At 37.2% G+C, this 20,256-nt stretch overlaps 1 protein-coding gene across 1 annotated transcript in view; it reads left to right on the forward strand.

The window, feature by feature from the left end:
* The window catches only part of Ghr (growth hormone receptor), a gene marked incomplete in the record, with an annotated part of 320,111 nt that overhangs the window by 722 nt on the left and 299,133 nt on the right, over window positions 1-20,256 (forward strand).

Here is a 20,256-nt window from a genome sequence, read left to right on the forward strand (position 1 = left end):
GGCCGGGCGGCTGCGGCGCTCCCCGGTGCGCGGCCTTTCGCGCGTTCGTGCGGCTGCCGCTGGCCGCCGGCGTTGGCGGAGCGGAGGTTAGCAGTCTCGGCCACCAGTCTCCATGAGCTGAGGCGGGTGGAAATTGTGGCAAGCTGAGCTCTCTCGGCCCTGGACACACACGTGCTTCTGCAGTCAACCAGTCTTGAAAGTTTTGACGGAAGCAGCGAGGCTTGAAGACTGCGGGTGAGTAGGGTAGCCGCAGCTCTGGAATCAGCGCTGGCTGCTGAGATTGGGCTGTGAGGCTTAGTGGTCTGGCCCGGGATGTGTATGCTGAATGGGTGTGCCCGCGTGTGCTGTGTGTGTGCACGCGCGCCTGGGAAGTGTGCTGGCGCCTGAGCCAGTAGGGTGTGCAGGGTAGGGCAGGAGGAGACCACAGAGTTGCTGCCTGCCTGTTTGTAAGCCCAGAAGACCTCAGAAGGGACGGGGAAAGGTAATGGGAGGCCACAGGGGTGGGGAGTCACAGGAGTTCTTGCATAGGATTAAGTACCACAGGCTTTGAGATAACTCAGTCTGTTGCCTTGGAGGGGTAGGTGCACGCAGAAGGTGCAGGACAGAGCACTGGAAGTGGGCTTTCTGGAAGCATAATGGGGGAATACTTACGAGATGTGTGTGTGTGTGCAGTACCGGACCTCAGAGACACGGGCAGGTTCGAGCTATGAGTCTGAGATTCTCAGGGCACAGCTCACCATATCTAGTATATAGGTAGTCTTAGGGGTCTTTACACTTAAACTCCTTGAAGTGTGCTTGAGAAGTCATCCACTTTTTCTCACAAAAATGAGATGTGACAACAACTGGTGTTCTAGGCTGTTTTCCTTCTAGATCACCCTGGAAATGTCTCTTTTTCCTGGGTTGCCTTGGAGATAACAACTGTTGAAACATTTCCTTAAATTAAAATATTGAATAGAAAAGAGTTAGCAAACAGGGCTGCTGGATCTATTTAATCTGAGATTCAGAGTATTCTTTCCTTTCAAGAGAAGCAGAGGTCAGTGTTTTATGATTAGATGTCAAGGGGCCTCCTGTCATTTGCAGTTTGTTTTCAGATAGACCTTTGGAGCTAGCTGGAAGGGTGGGTTTTAGCCTGCAAACACTGAGAAAACATCATTTGGATCTTAAAAAGGTTGTCTCAGCTCTTGTCTTCTTCCACCCTTAAAAAATATTGGTTTCACAATAGTCTAAGGAAAGGTGGTGAGTCAACATTCAGCACTTTTTTTGGGAGTAGATAGATCACCATGAAATTGTAGTTTTGGTCTCCCAAATACCAAGGTGTGATTAACAGTTAATGGGGCAAAGGTGTGAAATAAAAGTCTGTAAATGCAATGACAACGTTATGATATTAGTTCATTTTTCTTTTCAAAGTGAGCATAACTTTACCTTGCAAATATTTGTTCTAGCCAGAGTCTGGGGCTATGTGTTTTGTTATTTGTTTTTAAACAGCAGACTGCACATCATAAATCACTTTAAAATGGGGACTACAGGCCTTCTCTATGCTATCTCTGGCGCCTTCGTTAACAGATGTTTATGGCGCCTGGTAACCTATGGGATTGCCATGTTGAGTATCTTGTTAGCCCGGGCCATGATGTTTATAGTTTAATGTAATAAATGAAGCCACATTGCAGCCTACTTCAGCCAAGTGCATGAAGCACCCAGTGTGGAAAGAAGTCTTGAAGTTGGTCCATCTTGTCCAGTGTCTTTGGCTGTCTGCTCATAGGCATTGTTAATGGAAAGATAAATCTGAGTGTGGGGCAGCAATTGTATAGCTTAGAAAAAATAGATGTGAGCTGTGTTTTTTTTTAATCTGCTAGCCCAAAGTCTGTTTCTCACAGACAAAAGGTTAAGCTCTTTTGGTCATTCCACTGGTAAACTGCACAGTTATGAAGACTTGTTTGCTTTTATAGAATAAGATTTTAAAAATATGTCAATAATGAAAATAACTTTTATTTTGTAGTGTGTCCATATAATCCAATACTGCTTCTTCTCTGTCTCTGTCTATAAATACATGGGCTGGGCTGTAGCTCAGTAGCAGAGCATAGCCCTATAATCTGTAATATCTGTGGTAGTGACTTAAATAATATCAGCATTCAGATCTCCTATCTTTTCAATCTTTAATTGGTATCTAAGTTTGATTAAACTGGAGTCAATCTCAGTTAATTTTATAAATAAAACAATATAGGATATCTTTTTGGAAAGTGATTTTTTTAACCTGGAATAGATATCATATAAATAATATGTCCAATAAAATAGTTGCTTAGGATAACTTATTTTAAAAGTAACTGTGTATCACATCAACCTCCACTTCAATATGCAGGAAAATGGGCCAGTCTATCTCTTCTTGGAAATCTCACTTCATCTCTGCCAAGTCCATTCTGGTAGAGATTAATTTCCAGAAAGTCTTGCTTTTACTGAGTTAACGTTTTCTTACAACTGTTTGCCTACCCTTCAGTTGCAGGGACTACATGTAATAAATCTGATCTCTTCCTCTTCAGCATACTATTTGAGAGCAAGCATGTATTCCTTATTTCTTAATTCTTTGTTGCCTGTTCTTACAGTTTTTTACCCACTGCAGAGTTCCACCTTTCTCTACTTCAAGTGATGTCTAAAACACAGATTTAGAATTCTTACTTCTGGACACTCTTTGTCTATTAAGACCCTTTAATATTCATGAGTTTTTCAGCTATCTCATTAAACCACTGAAAAATTTGAAACCAGAAAACAAGGTAATAACCTCTTTTTTCATTCATCCATATTCAAAGCATTATAATAATTTAATAATATTATTTCATACCTGAAATTACTATAAATCTATGGAAGGTATGATAATGGACAGGAAGATAAAATTTTGTAAGTCATGCAAATAACTCTTGATTTTTTTTCTATCCATGAATCCCAACCAAAACAGTTCTGAATGTAGAATGTTCTGAAGATAAGCAAATTGAAACTGCATGTTATAGTAGGTAGAGACTATGATGTATGTTTTCATAAACTGCATTATGTTTGCTTCCATGCACATGGGTCAGTATTAGCAATCAAGCATTTATTTAAGGTTGTTCTGCTCCAGACATTGTGCCATCTAGTCCCAAATGAGGTGAAAGTACATTACCCAGAAATGCTTCCTTGGGACCACTGGGACTTGAGGTGTACATATGGGATGTGACTAAATGAATGACCTGCTTTTATCTCAGGAGATAAATGACATGCTAATGTCGCAGGGAAAGTTGGAAGTGCTCACTTTCCGTAGCAGCTACATCATGGCATCAGTATGAATTGAGGCCTTCAAGACTTGTTTTGTATCGACAGGAATTGAGCAAATGCCCTGTTTCTTCATATTTACCAAATCCATGTTGTCTTGGAGAAAAGCAGCCAAGCTGGCTTGGTGTAACTAAAAGGAGAGCACTTTGGGGTTCATTGATTTCAGCTTTTCTACCAACATGCAGAATAGCTCAGAAGGGACTTTTTTTCCTGTGAAAATGATAACACGTACCTTTCAGGGCTGAAGTATTTTCACACAAGCTCTGTACCATCTCTGGGCTGTTCAGAATGTTGAGCACACTATTCAAAAGCAAGCATGTGTTCCTTGTTTCTTAATACTTTCTTTGCCTGTTCTTACAGTTCTTTGCCCACTGTAGAGTCCCTCTGTACCATCTCGGGCCTGTACTGGATTAGACACTTAACCAGTAGGATCGATTTCTCTTGTGTGAATCTGGCTTGGGTATCCTAACTAATTATGAGATCCCCATGTCATCTGCTGAGAATTACTAGAAGAGTGTCTTCCTGCAAGAAAAGTTCATAGTGGATGATGGTGACAGTGTTCCTTTATTCAGCAACTCAGCATGAGAGATGACTGTATTTTTAGGGAGAGAGAGGCAGAAAGAAAAAGAGAAAGAACCAGTCCATCATATATCAACTGATGTCAGTGACTGTCAGAAATTCCAACTTTGTGGGCAGACCCTGGGTCTGGACAAGGAGACAATGACAGTACTGTGCTTTTAGATGAAATTGTCTCTGTCTGTGAGCATGTGTGTTTGCAGTGAGATCACCTGCATTTCTTTGCACTATGGTTTCCCTTCATATACATTGGTTTCTTTGCTTTTTATCTGTTCTTGTGTAAAGCGAGGAGGAAATGATAATAAAGTATATGTTTTTTGAAGTTTAAAATTTATATCACTATTCTGTCTCTTACGTCCTTCTCCCAAATTACAGCAGACCCATTGCTAAATGCTAAGGCATGCAATTGCCAATTATTTTCCACTTTTATATAGAGAATATCCAAGTTAGTTTGCCCTTATTTGTAATTCTAGCCAACTATTTAAATTTTTTGGGCTTTATTTTTATTATAACTTAAAAAACAAATGTAAAAGGGGAGGTAAACAAGGCTATTACTTAATTTTTTTTTTTTTTTCAGGGCTATGGTTTGAATACATTTAATTTTCAAATTCTCCTCCTGTCAGCTCCTTTGACATTTTGCTTGAATCTCTCCCATAACACTCAGTTGACTCATTTTTGGTTTCATGGTCTGCTTTATATCTACCTTTTTTACTAGATTATAAGTCCCTTAAGAACAGGAAGTAAATTGTATTCATTTTTTAATATTTTCTCATTCATTAATGAATGCTGTCAATAGCAGATATGGGAAGAGTGTTAGTTGAACTAATGCTGAATGCTCTGGATAGTTGAACTATAATTTATATCACTTATTTAACAATAGGCAATATACAATGATTTTGAACATAATCGTCAAGAAATATGTCTGGTTATTTTATTCCATCATCATTAATTTTTAATCATTTAAATAAAACAAATTAAAATGTTAGTGCATGTTATCACAGCTGTGCTCCCTGCTTCCATTCTAAAACAATACAATTTATCATTTGATGCAGGAAGCCTTTCTGAAGCAGTTTTCTTTTGTTGCTGTTTTTGCTTTAAGCAAAAGAAACTTCTATAGTGAGCATCAGATTCTTAGAAGAAAGGTGATGGATTTAGTTTTGATTTCTTTCTTTAGTGCTACTCCCTACCTTTTAATATCATCAGGTCAGAATAATTTTACTTAGCAGTTCCAAAAGGAAGCATTTTTGTCAGAAAGTGCTGGGCTGTACGAATTTAATTATCTAAACTTAACTTCTAGTACTCCATTCCAAAATCGGCACATAATTTCTCCTAGAGTCCTTAAATTTCCGGATGCGTTTACTGAATTGACGAGGGCTATCTTCTTTTGTTATCGACTAGAGTTCAGCTACTATTCATTAGACTAATATAATAATCCCAAAGAACTCTATTTTCTTAGGTTGTGTACCTCTCTCTGTCTGTCATGACTTCTACTTAGAAGAACATCCAAGGAAGAAGCTCTTTTCATGGGGATCCAGAATGGGTAATGAAGAATCCCCCAAGGAAGCCTTATTCAGCATTGGGACACATAAAGATTTTGCAAATGAACAGTTTCTTTTGTATATATTTCTGTGTTAGACAACTTTCCTTAATAGACATTTGCAACAATAACTCCTTAATTTTTTCCCCACAGGCTTAAAAAAATTAAAATAACTTTCAACTTACAATCTCATAAAAGAGCCATCGCTTCTCTACTATTAGTATAGAGTGGATGTATAATAAAGTCATTGATCCAAACAAAAATTTTTATGCACTTCTTGCTTTAAAAGTGTACTTATTGTATTAATAATTATATCCATTTTTTCCATTTGGGTTATCATAACAAGAAAAATAGGATGTGATCTTTGCAGAACAAAGTTAGAGGTAGCGCTCTCTTTATGCTTATTGAAAGAGAAGGTGGAAAGTGATTTGTGATGCAGTAAGCTCCTCTGGACTTCGTTTTATTTTTTATTTTTGTGGTGCTAGGATTGAATGCAGGGTGTATTGTATGTTGGTAACACCCTATCACTGAGCCATATCCCCAGCCAGTTTTTGGCTGATGGGAAACTTGAACTTTCATTTTTGTTTGCCAGTTGTCAGAAAGCAGCTTATATTCTTGGTCAGCATGATGGCAAAGGTCCTAATTTTCTCTTATCAGTTGCTTCTCTAGACATGTCAAGCTAAGTGATTGTTATTCCACAAGCCCTCAATTTGGTAAAGCAAAGTGTCTAGCAAAGTATGTGAGTGGTAAATTCTGAAGAAGTTCTGAAGATAAATCCTCTTTAAAGGCTTCTCCCCTTAGGGACAAAAATCTCTGAGCAAGATAATCATAAGTGAAGAAAAAAATGCCATGTTTATGCCTAGTAAATCACAAAAATTAAAGAAAAAAATTAAAATGAAGAAATAACTTTTTTAATATTAGCAATATAACATCTTATTTCTGTTAGGGATATTGACAAAACAATGTTTTGCTTGCCATAGATGTTCAATAAATATTTTATAGCTGGACTTAGTATGCAGTAAAACGTACTGAGAAATTAAAGTGTGGACAATAAACGTGGAAAGTTTGGAGGCAGAGGGTTGCTGATGGGATCAGAAAGTAAGTAGGGGATGAATTTATAATGTAAATTTGGTATCTTTTCCTTAGATTAATGATAATATCAAGATTGATTACCAATTTTCCAAGGTGAATCCTGTTTCCACCGTTTGAAACATTTAGAAGTTTTCAATATTTGAAGTAAGATGGAGACAAGTTTTGGATTTATGTCTAATGTTCAGTAGGACTTGGGAGATGTATCCACTTTGGCACACATGTTATACCCCTCATCACAGAGCATGATGTTTTAATTCTCTTTCTTTTTGTTGTATAAAGTTGAGTGTTTTTATTTGTTCATAATAATTATATGAAAAGTGCTTTGATAAGTATTTGGGAAAAGATGCTGAGTTAATAGCTGTTTATTAGTCTACAGGATGAAAATTTTGCCAACTTAGTGGTATATTTTTGGTATCAATGAAAAAAATCAAAGGTAGAACATATATTTATTGAGCTATTAATCAGTTCCCCAGAATGATCTAGACACTTGAAGAATATAAAGCAATATAAGTCATGACCCTTGACTTTGAGACCAAGCACGCAAGCTAGGAAGGCAACACACTTAATGTGGGTGATATGACTGTGGAACAGTTGATGACTAAAGGATTTAAGAAAATGGTCTTTTACAAGTTATAAATGCTACATTTATTTAGAGACAAAATCTTTGGGGAAAGGCCTTAATGGGTGAGGTGACTACTGAGCCAGGCCTTAAAGTACAGTAATTTTTTTTTTCTATATATAGAAAGGGTTGAAGATGTTCTACACAAGAAGGTGGGAACTGAGGGTGAGAAAGTACGAAGTATGGTCAAAAAACACAGTGAACGTTTAAATTTTTAAAAATATATAGGTAGATATACACTGCCACAGTCCTCAGAATACTTCCTCTAACTTCCGTCACGTCTCCCATCATTCTTGCCACTTTCTGAAGCACTTCTGGAAGTTCGCTTTCCTGAGTGCCTTCAGTTGTGCTGAATATCCTTGATACTTGGATCAATTCAAAGTGTCTACCCCTTGCATGGTCCCTTTGACTTCAGGAAAAGCCACAAGTCACACAGTGCTGGATTCAGTGAATAAGGTTAATGAAGACACACTATCATCTTTTTATGAGCTTGCCTTTTCAGCCCATGTAACTTGGCAACAGCCTTCCTCATAGTTTTGATCACAGCTTGTACAGGATATGAAAGGGGACTTCCAGAAGTCCTTCCGAAATTGGCAAGAATGACAATATAAGTGTGCTTGAGGTGAGGAGGGGTGTTCTGAAGGGCATGAATGCCAATGTGTCTTCTACTGTAATAAAGTTTTACTATTTAAACATTCATATATTTTGCTCACTCCTTATATACCTGGAGCTTTGTGGGTTTACAGGCGAGAGGTAAGCAGGCAGGGTTTATCAGACTGTGGACTTGTTAGGCATTGGAAGCTCTTTCCATTGCTTTTTATGGATGCTGCATTTAGGCTCATCCCTTGGGTTCCTGCTGGGGAAGCCGTCCAGAGTGTAGTGCTTGCTACTGGATGGTGGCTGCTTCAGAGTATTTCTGCATGTTTCTAATATCTAAATATTGTGTAAATTCAACTTTAAAACTTCTTTCTTTAATGGTATTCTGAAAAGACTACTAAAGATGCCAACAATGTGTCTTCCTTTTAAGAACAAGCTCTGGAATTGGTTGTACAATAGAGCAATTAGCCCAGGATTCCCTACTCCCCTCTCACTTCTGAGCCCCGTGCTGATGCTAACAGCTATCCCAACAGAACCACAAGACTTTACAGAACTATAGATCATCTACCAGAGATTCTCAGCCAAAGCTTTGGCTCTATGCTAGGTAGCACACAGGGGCGTTTGGAGGTTATAAGAACTGGAAAGTGTTGTAGGCATTTAATGTCCAGAGTCAGGGATTTTAAGTGTGTATAATGCCAGGGACAGTGCTATAGAAGAAAGAATTATTCCTCCCCAAGTGCCATTTAGACCTCTATTGAAACTTGTAAGTTCAACATCCTTACCTTATTTAAAGGTGAGGCAGTGAGAGTCCTTGAGAAGTGACAAGACCTCCTTCTAGGACTGGTTGTGAGACTGATAACTCAGTTCTAGCTTTCTTTTAAAAGCTCTTTCTACAATATAATATAATATTAGTTTCTGTTAACATGGTATATATGGCTTGTAGCTAGATATCCTCTCAAAGCCTCATGCACTTGTAGGTAGGGATTTTTGGAGGGGCTAGACTAGGGTGTGTGAATATGGATTCCGAGTGTGTCATAACTATCCAGTGATTGGTTTAGTGTAGTTCTGAGTGTGGGTAATGGGAAGGCCTACCCCGGGTGTGGGTGGCACCAACCAATAGCCTTGTAAAGGGAGAGATGGAAACAGGCTGAACTGTTTTTCCTCTGTGATATCCTTTTTTCCATGCCACCTTGCCTTTGAGCCAGCTATGTACTAAAACCTCTACAAACTGTGAGTTAAAATAAACTTGACCTCCTTTAACTTTGCGTGTCAGGTATTTTGTCTTACCGATGAGAAAAGTAATTAAGACAGTATTTAACAGTCAAGTAGCATTTTTAAGTCTGTCGTCTATTGCAAATAACATAACATCACAGATAGGGTAAGTAATAAAGAAAATAGGTTTATTTAGCTAACAATCCTGGTCTGCAGGCAGCAAGTCACATATGCTAATTGCCATCCTGCTGTCGGTGTCCGTGGGTGGCACAGTGTCCTGTGGCAGGAGACAGTGAGCATGCGTGTGTGTCTCTTTTCTTCCTCTTCTTATAAAACCAGGAATAATCATTCATGGAGGCTCTTCCTGGATGACCATATCTATACTATCACGAACTAGAGGCTCTATTTGAATCAAATAGCCAACCTTTTATTACCTCACAATGGGGTTAAATTTCAGTACATAAACCCAGGGGCCACATTCAAACCACAGCAAACATATTATTTATCTCTGTCATTGATATAAAGGTGAAAGCTGTGGTAATTGTCTTAGTGGGTAGATTAAGAAACCTGATATTTGACCAGCAGTACCCCCCAACACACCCAGATTCACTATAAATTAGGATTGGCCAATCTTTGTTGAGGTGTGAAACCCTGTGAGAGCATAAATAGGTTAGCATTGTGGAAAGGACAATGAGTGGACTTGGAATTACACAAATCTGGCTTAACCAACTGGATTTGAATCCAGCTCTACCTATTTTTATTTATTATCTTTATGTTTCTCAGCAAGTTAATAAAATTCTCTCCACTTTATCTACAAAGTAAGAGTAGTGATTCATCACAATAATGCTATAGTTTGAGTTGAAAGAGTACCTGCCCATCCTGAGCACTGCAGAGAGAGACTATCCTGCAGAAAGCACCTTTTTGAAGTGGTCTGAGTAAATTTAGAGCCTTTACTATAAAATGCCCACTAGATACCAATTTACTGTGGGTTTTTTCCCCACCATTCTTTGTTAAAACAAATTAGGGCTTCAGTGAATTCCAGAAGTGATAATTTTGTTTGAACTATTGAAAGAAGATTACTGATGGCCAGAGATTATTTTTTTGTGACTCCTCTATCATGATGTCAAAACTATTGCCATTATAGCAAAAATTCAGGCTAATATACCCACATTGTAATTGGAGGCTTATGAAACTCGAATTTTAAAATCAGTACTAGAAGTCATTCCTGATGTGTTTCTCAGAGAGATTTCTGTTTCTAGTGGTGGGATGTTCACTTTAAGCAAGGTGATACTTTTGACAAATTAAAGGTTAATCTTGACTTTGCCAGTGGACTGGTATGGTGTTGTGAAAGACCTTTCTGAGTAAAAAACAGCCCTTGGTGATCTGCTGTAAGATTGAAGACCTACAGGAAGTCAAACACAGAAGACTAACAGTGTTTTAATCATTGACTTTGAAGAAATATGCAGACATGGACATAGGTTCATGATTTACCATTATAGGAGCATTTTAAAATTGTCTCTTTGTTAAAAAATAAATAAATAAAATTGTCTCCTTGTTAAAGGATAATTCTCTTAAAGGGCAGGTAAATTTATGGCCCTCTTACAGATGTACAGAGAACAGATGTTAATTAATGAGATCTAAAAAGATTTTACAACTATTTCAAAAGAAAATGAAAAGAACCACAAATACATGTACCGTAAAGGAATATTAAAATGAACTGACAAAAATGGATCTATTACACTGGATACAACTGATTTGCATTTATATGGACAAAGTTTTTTTTCTGTAAGTTAATTTCTAACTTCTGAGAGGTGTACAGTAGCATCTTCAAAGACAAAATCTCAGAATCCTATAGAATCAGCTAATCCTCATAGTTATTAACATTCTGTTGAAAGGATATTCAGTAGTGTCCTGTGCTCACTTTAGCAATAGACAGGTCGTTAGAGCTTCATGATTCCATGGGCCACCATCCCTGCTTAATCTCTTAATCTGCTGGTGAAAATTTGATGAGGTAAAATTCCTATAATCCTGGGAATTTCTTGTACTTCCCAGCTATTTACTTTACTTTAAAACTTTTGATGATGGGAAATTTTAGGCACATGCAAAATAAAAAACAAAACAAAACAGTATTTTTGTGCCCTCAGGTACTGTTACTCAGCTTCAACAATCATCAGTATTATGCTAATCTCATTTCATCTTTCCACTCTGCCCCTGGGTATTTTAAAGCAAATCAAAAGTTAGCCTGTCTTTTTTTGTGTAAATGTAAATAGAAGGCATCACCAGCAAAGAAGCCCCCTATTTTTAACTGAACATATGGGTATACTATATGAGAAAACAATATGGTTTTCAGGCTTAGATTTGTATTTATTTTCAAAATGTAGACAAATTATGATGGACAAGGACTCCAACAAAGTAGCATCCGTAAAGAGTATGATAAGACTGGTGTTCTTGTCATTTAGGCCTAGATCAAGTATCACTTTCTCAGAAAGTGCTTCTCTGATCCCTCACTAGAGAAAACTTACAACTAGGGTATACTGTTACGTGATTCTATTTTATTTTCTTAACAGTATTTATCATTATCTAGTATTATATTGTTAATTTATTTTGCTTTTTTTGTTCAATTCTATGACAAAACTGGAGACATCTTCTCTCTGCTTCACTTTATATCCCCTAGAACAGTGATGGTGAACCTATGGCATGCATGCCACAGTGGGCTGTTTCCTATCATTGAAATCTCTAAAGGTTTGCCATCATTGCTCTAGAAAATGCTCCATAAATTTTAGTTGAATGGATGCATTTTAGTCATCAGTGGGAAGTTTTGTTTGCATTTTCCAAACATTTCTTTTCCATGTTTCAAAAATGTGTGGCTTTCATATGTCAATTCCTAATGTATTTACAATTTGATGAGGTTCCTTCATCAGATAAAGTGGATGATTATTTTCAGGGGTCAGAAATAATCCAGGATGCCTATAAGATCTCCTGGCAAATAAGTTTGAATTGTCATATTTAGTAGCCGCTTCACTACTAATATGCAGAAATGGTGATGGGATTAATGTCTTGGTTTGGATTTCCCCCAGAACAGAAACAGATCATGAGACAAGAATTCAAGTAAGAAGAGTTCATTTGGGAAAGTGAAAAGAGGTAGGAAAAGGAGTCAGAAGAGAGTGTGTTAGGAAGCAAGCATGTGGAGAAGTTTAATCTTTTTGAATAGACTTTTGGAGTCTGGCAGAGCATGCATCCCAGAGTCTTCTCATCCAAGGTTGAAAGAGTTTGAATTTTTCTTCACCAAACAGCTCCCATCAGTCATTAACTCCTGGGCACTAGTTCTGGATAGAGCAAAGCAATCTTTAGGAGCTAGAGAGAACCATCAGGCAAAGATATGTAGGTACTGGCAATTAGAAATTAGGTGAGTATGAAGGAGTAGGGATGAGGAGGTGTGTGGCATAACTTGCATTGAATATGACAATATTAGTTTTTACAAATATGTGGGACTAATTGTAGAATTATAGAAAAGTTTCATTATATAGAGTTCATACAGATGCCTCATCTAGTTTCTCTTAATGTGAAAGTTAGTAATTACCATATATTTCCCAAAAGTAAGAAATCAACATTAGTACCATCCCTTTAACTAAACTATAGACCATGTAAGTTTTCCCAGTGTTTCCACCAGTGTCCTTTTTCTGTTCTAAGATTCAGTCCTGAATACTGTATGATCTTTAATTTTATAAATTTATTTATTTATTTAATCTTTTTGAGACAGGGTCTTGCTAGTTCAGGCTGGCCTTGAGCTCACTTTCCAGGCCAGGCTGGTCTCGAATTTGCACAGGTCCTCCTGCCTCAGCCTCTGGAGTGCTGGGAGTATAGGCGTGCACCTCCATGCCCAGCATGGTTTTTAAATGTTATGTATATGCTCTTTTATCTGGGCCTTCTCATGTTGTTATGGTTGATATATTGGGTCAATTTGAAGAGTCTAGAAGCCTAACTAAGTAACTCAACACTTCTACAGCCTGGGGTGAAAAGGACATGCCCTTCCCACTCTAGGATGTTGTTCATTGTGTCAATTTGAGAAGGTTAAAAGTTCAACTAAGTGATTCAGCTGGGGGCCAGGGTCCTTACTTTGTAAATATCCTCAGCTTGTGGAAAAGGAGGGCATGGAGATGGTGTGAGTATAAAGGAACAACTCCCCCCACCCCCCAGGGTGGGTAGGTTGCATACAACATAGGGAGGGAAAAGAGGCTTGTTTTCCCCTTGTGCTCTTGTTGCTTTTGCTATCTTCTGCCCCCTTGGACTGTTGCCCCTGTGTGATGCCATCCTGCTTTGGAGCCAGCTGATTATGGACTGAAACCTCCACAAATAATGAACTAAATAAACCTTTCCTTCCTTAATTTTGGGCATCAGGTATTTTGTCCCAGCAATGAAAGAAAAGTAACCGTGACACATGTGTTTTAGTAAGTGGTTTTTGTACCTGTGTAGTAAGTCTACTAGGGTAAATTCAGTATTAGCAAATTCAACATCTTTAGGAGTACACAGTGTGTTCTCAAAACTAATTCAATATATCAAAGCAAGAAAAACAGAACTATAGTCCTAGGAGTAAGTGTAGCTGAGCCTCAACACCCCATGTAGATTAGGGTCAGTACACCAGCCATATCCAAACTGCATCCCACCTTCGCTTGCTCTCTTTTTTGTTATAATAAAAATATTTTTAAGAAGGAAATCTTATTTATATATATTCATTATATTGTATATTTTACATATGACCTAAGACAATTCCTCTTCACTCCCAACACCCTCCCAAAGCAAAAAAAAAGGCAAAATGAGCAACACACTGTAAACAACTACAACTGAGTCCATGCAATGCACGGAGCTTTGAATGTGTGTATTACACTTCACTCCTGCTAATTGTGAGGCATGTTGCCTTGGGGAACAGACAGGTAAAAAAATAAGACTTAGAGCAGCTAAGTTCCTTGCCCAAAGAGTCACAGAGAATGAGTCACAAAGCTGAGACTAAACCATGTTCTTCTGACTACAGAGCCTACACTCTTTTACTGTCACTTTCACTTTCTCTACTTGCTCAACCTTGATCCTTGGTGACTTTGCTCAAGGGATACAATATTTTAAAAATCTGTGCTATCAAACTAGATTAAGTGTCAGCCTTGAATTTGTGGAACACTTTCAAAGTGAAGCTTCCATTTATAAAATCTGTTACTAATATGCAAATATCGGCATAAATTGATAACAAAGATCTTTGGAAATTCACTCATACTTCATTAATAGGTAACGTTTTGATAGAGGGCCAGTAATACACATGACAACAAGCCATTCCACGTAGGGCAGCACATATCATTTTGTAAAATGGCTGAGTTTGGAGAGTTGATCTCCATTTCTCAGTCTTTCCATAGTTACTCCTTTTTAAAAAAAATTTAAGTGTTTCATTAGGGATTTGGATTATTCAATGAAATCTTTGACTAATCTTTACATTTGCAGTTGCCCAACTGAAAATTACTCTTGGTTGACTTGGAGCTTGGCATGAAGTTCAGAAGTAAGAATTCCTGTAAATTATTTGAGCTTTGATTCTGGGAAGATAAACAACATAGGTATCTAGGCTAACCAATGCTGAAATTCTTTTAACCTCTAATTCTAAATTCAGACTAGATTGGGTCTTATAGGTTTTTTTGTTTATTTTTTGTTTTGATTACAAGCTGTTGGAAGCCAAGGGTTAGTCTCTAATAACATAAAATCTATATGAGACACAAATTACTGGCTCAAATTGAGGCCTATTTTCCAGTATACAAAGGGTAGATCTTTTGTAAATGGGAAGAGTTGGAGGGAGGGGACATAAAATTGTGATGCGTTATGTACATGTATCATCTCTCCACAATGAATGTAATCATTATATACTGCAAACATGTACTAATAAAAATAGAAATTTCAAAACATCATTATATGAAAATGGGCTTTCTTTTCCTTAGAAGGTATAAGTGAAGATTGACTAAAATGTAATCCTTTTAGACTCTTAACATTTGAAACATTGCACAATTGTAAAGAAGAAATAGCATTACCTTTTATTACAGGTGCATAGTTGTTTACTTGTATAGCTACATTAAATTGGCATGGATTTATCATAAATTATTGAGCACAATACAAAATAGGAGTCAGGAAGACTTTGCAAAAGGGAAGGAAACAGAGATGGATGGAAAGAGGTGGAGGTAAGAGAATTTAAAATTAAAGAACTAAAATACGTTATGTACATGTGCCAACTCTTCAGCATGAATGAAAAATTTCAAAATCCACAAAAAAGTTTGTATGGTTTTAAACCATGACCTTTGATCCTTTGTATATGCAATTAGAGGCGCAGTCTGTGAATGCAGATTTACCAGCTGCACCCCACTAAGCCACCTCAGGACCAATGGGGCCTCCAGACACCAGAGCCAGGCTGTCTGTCCTGCTGGCAGCCTGCAGAGTGCTGTTCTTTCATCTGTTCACATATAGTGCTTCTGAAAAAACTTAAGTTTAAGAAACATTCTCTTTTCTTAAAAAAATAGTTTAAACTTTTCTATGTTTTCTTATATTGCATAAGACCTATTTCTGTCTGCCTCCTTAGAAACCCCTCTGACTTCTTAGAGGAAAAATCACAACAGCTTTTCTATGTCTAAAGTTTAAACTTAGTTTTGTAAGAGATAGAATATAAGCCCTTCTAGGACAAAAGACTATGCATTCTTTGCTTAGCAAGCACTCAAAATATTTGTTCAACCATTACTGTGTAGGCAGCGTTCAGGGAGTTCTTACCATGGTCAGAGACCATACCAAGTCTTTTCCTCATATTATATTATTTAATCTCATGAAAAACCCCCAAATCTGTGTTATTATATACTTGGTGAAGCTGTTATGTAGGGAAGTTAAATAATTTTTAGAAGACCCACATTTGGGATTAAGTGCAGTCAAAATTCAGACTCTAATCGTTCTGATTCTAAATGCATCTAAGTCTCATGCTTCTAACCACTCCCTATATGGCTCTTCGGTATTTTGTCATTCAAGAAGTGGCATTAACTTCTCTCCCCTTTGATGTGGTTGAACTTCGTTACTCATTTCTAACGAATGTAATAAAATGGAAGTGAAGATGTGGGGCTTTGGAGGTCAGGTCATTCTGAGGCACTATTGCTTCTGTCTTTGTTATTCTACCTCTGTACCTATTGGATCACTCTTTGGGGAGCCAACAGTCAGAACCAAATGAAGAAATGTCATCAGTTAGGTAGCCAGTCCATAACTGAAGCTTTTGCCAACAACTACTGCAAGAATAAGCTTGGAGGTAGAGCCTTCCGCCGCAGTAGACCCTTGAGAATAGTGCAGCCCCAATCAGCAGTTAGAATCAACTTCATGAAAGACCATAAGCCATACCAACCCAGCTGAGCTGCCTGTAGGCCACTAGACACCAAGATAATACTTGTTCTTTTAAACTTCTATGTTTTAGGTTAAGTTGTTTGGAGCAGTTGATAACACATCCACCCTAATATTGCCTTGGTCATATTTTAAGAGAGATCTAATCTTACTTTCACTAAATGTTACATTTTGAAACATTGATACATCAGGGAGAAATTTTTCAGAAAAAAAAAATATTTCCATGTTTAAGTAGTGGAAATATTAATGACCAATGAATATAATAGTTATAAAGACTTCTCAAGACTTTGCAGTTTTGTAAGGCAAAGGACAATCGCTTTAACAGGCCATGATTTCAAAAGGAATGTTAACAGTAACATTGCTGAAGATAGCATTTTGAACTTTTAAAAATTCCTCATGGGAAAACTCAGGAAGTATTCTGTTTTCTAAGTTATCACTCATAATCTTAAGCTGTCAGGACCATGCTTGCATGTTCCATGATTTAAAGAGGGACATAAAACTGAGTTGAATTTTAACCTTTTCTTTAGTGGTTTTAATCAATTTTTCAAAGGGGTCCTGGTAGTTCATAGGTCAAGGCATTTCTTGGTTTGTTCTGCTTAACAAATTGCATTAAGTCTGCTTTATGGCCACATGCAGTTTAATAAGTGACTTGGACTTTGATTAATATCTTTAGACCCTGAGCTTATAAGTTTGTGTAAGGTTTAGGAATATCCTGGTATAAACTCATCCAGAGATGAATTCTGAAAAGTGGGAGATTAGTGTTGGTTTGAGTACGCATGTAGGCACTGAGTTTATAGCATTTGAAGTTCAGCAGAAGATCCTGGTTGAGTGGCCTTTTTTTGCAGTGTGTGAAGGTAATTTTTTTTCTTACCCATTTATAAAGTGAGTTCAGGACTTTATTCATGAAGCAGATTGGCTAGTTCTTGTTTAGTATTCAGAATGGCTACAAAGTAATAGTGCTGGCTTTCCTTGCCCAACGTAGAGAACACAGGTCAAACCCTCCTGATCCTTATCCTTCAAATGCGATGTTTTGCAGGCAGATTGTTACCTGAGTTCTCAGTACCACTGTATATATTGAACTGGACTTGACAGTAGTACCTGTTTCGCGGTGATCCATCACTACTATCATTGTGACATATCATTTTCATTTGTTCATTAGCTGACACATTAATGTCATTAATCAAACATTTATTGAACATTTACACTCTGCTCTGCAGGGCAGTGGACTATGCTAGTATATTATGATAAGCAGCCTAGACTCTGCCCTACCTTGTTTCATGATTTTAGGGTGGGACCTTAGCCTAGTGTAATTAAAACTTGTTATAATTAATGTAAAGGAAATGTATAGGAGAACTTGACCTATATTGGAGATTGATGGTCAAGGAAGGTTTCAGAAAAAAAGTGACATTTGAGACTGAATGAACAGAAGGATAACATTCTGGGGAGAGGGAATAGGATTCAGGAAGTTACCTAGTATTGTAACTGAAAACAGTGTATGTGAACTTGAGACAGTTTGTTCTGAGAGCTGAAAACAGACCAAAATTCAGAAGCAAGACAGAGCATGATTTTATCCAAAGCACCCTTTGGATATATATATTCCCTGAATATAGATATATTCAGGGAAATACCTGAACACCTGTGAGCCGCACAAGTAGGCTTATAAAATTAACTATAACACCAGGGAAGGTTATAGCAACTATTGTCTCTGGATTAAATAGCAATAAAAAAGAATACAATTAATAGTTGTTGAGTGTATAATATATATCAGGTGCTATGGAGAGCATAGAATTTATACTGTAAGCTTTGTTTCCTTTGAGTGTTGCATTTAGAATATATATATATATATATATATATCCATCCATTATGAAGTGTCACTAGCACCAAGCATTCTGCATGCTTTCTATATGTGCAGAACTACTCTGAGTGTTGCAAGGCAGCACTTATAAATTATGCATTATATATATATCAATATAGTATATATTGCTATTATATATTGGTATAATATATGTATATTATTCAATCAATATACTAGGTATTGTATAGCTATAATATATTAATATATTATGTAATATTATGATATATATAAGTGCTGTCTTATAACATTTAGAATAGTTCTGTGCACACAGAAGGTACCCAGAATTCCCAGCGCTAGTGACAAAAGACTTCATAATTATGAGCTTCATATAGCAAGAAGCCACAAACAGTTAAGAGAGTTCCAAGTGATAGAAGCTAAACATAAACCAGAAAGCTCACTGCTGTTTTCAGCTCACCCCGGGTTGGTTCAGAAGAAAGGGCCTCCGTAACATTTACTTATCTCCTTTTAACTTCATCTCATATTGTCAAACTAATCTTAAATAATTGTCATTTTGACCACTCCTTTGAAAATTGTCCTACTGCCTGTGAATTAATTTTCAGATTTTTAATTTTCAGATTTTCAAGCCTGTAGCCACAGCCCTATGATGTTAGCCCAACCTGTCTTTCCATCTGTATTTTCTGGTGAGCTTCAAATTGAACTCCTTTTCTTTCTTTTTTTTTTTTTTTTGTCCAGTACCGGGAATTGAACTCAGGACCTTGCACTTGCCAGGCAGGCGCTGTGCTGCTGAGCTAAATCCCCAGCCCCTTGAACTCCTTTTCTCTTACAGTATTACAGTTGTTTCTACCAAATAACTTTTGTTCATGTTGTTCCCTGCAAAGTCATTTCTCTACCTCTCTCTCTCCCTCTCTCCTTCCCTTACTCCCTCTCTCTCTCCTTCCTTTATTCCCTCCCTCCCTCCTTCCCTCCCTTCTTTCCTCAGTCCCTCTCTTTCATTTATACATCTCTCATTCCACTTATCTTACAGGGCTGAACTCGGATGTAGAATGTCAAACTCCATTATCTTCCCTGATCCTTGTTCTTTTTTTCTTCTGTTGTCCTTCCAATTACAAGATCCTTCTTTCTTTTTCTGTAACACTCTGTTGGCATATTTATGAAGACTCTCCCACTTTTTCTTGTGTCTGTCATTTTACTTTGTGTGGTCTGAACTCAGAATGTATGTCTACAATCTCTCTTGTAGCCTCTCTACAAAGAGCAAGTCCTCTCTAAGCACATATTGAGAAAGTTGAAGTACATTTTTTCCATCCAGAAAGGACCTGTTTTGCAAGGCTTTGTTGTGATGTTTTAATTTTATTGAAGAGCTATGTGTTAACTTTTGGTATTCCCTATGGTACTTAGCCATGTGTGGGTAGAATGGGTCTGTAGTGGACACTCAGTAATTAGAAGTTGATGGATTTATTCTGTATTGGATTCAACTTTTGCAGGCTTTCAAACTGAAGAATTGATTTGATGATACAAGTTTTAAAGGCAATGCTACTTTTAGTGCTCACTTTGAAAGAGCTGTGGTATTTTTTAAAATCCAGAAAATAGAAGCATGAATCAATCATGAGTCAGATTCATTGATGGAATGGTGTTACCATCAACTTCTAAAGTGGTGAAGTTATTAGAAAATATCTCTCGCTGAAAGCATTCAGAGCTACTTGTATAAAAAATCTTTATGATCATGTTCTTTTGCTAGAAAAAGGATTTGGTGGTCCAGGAATAATTGGTTAGTGTTTTTATTTTTTAAATTTATAAATTTGTCATAACAGTGCCTTCTGTCTCTGGTCATGAATTTTCTCAAAATATTCTTGGTTTTTGTTTAAATCTGAACTCACAAATATCAACAAAGATTGTCTACAGTAGTGTCTTCTGATTGTAAAAATTTAACTCCACTCATAAAACATTTTCTTGTCGTGCACCATGCAATATACGGTCAAGTGATACACCAAGGGAATAAGGAATCAAATTTCTCTTTGTTTGTTGTAGAGTATTTTACAATCCTTATCTCTTGAGGATAGTGCTTTGTAGTTTTAAGCCTGGTAGAATCCCTTTCCCATTCTCTAGGCAAGAGAGACT

The sequence above is a fragment of the Chinchilla lanigera genome, unplaced genomic scaffold (genome assembly GCF_000276665.1).
Source record: "Chinchilla lanigera isolate Chin_1 unplaced genomic scaffold, ChiLan1.0 scaffold00025, whole genome shotgun sequence".
Taxonomy (NCBI): Eukaryota; Metazoa; Chordata; class Mammalia; order Rodentia; family Chinchillidae; genus Chinchilla; species Chinchilla lanigera.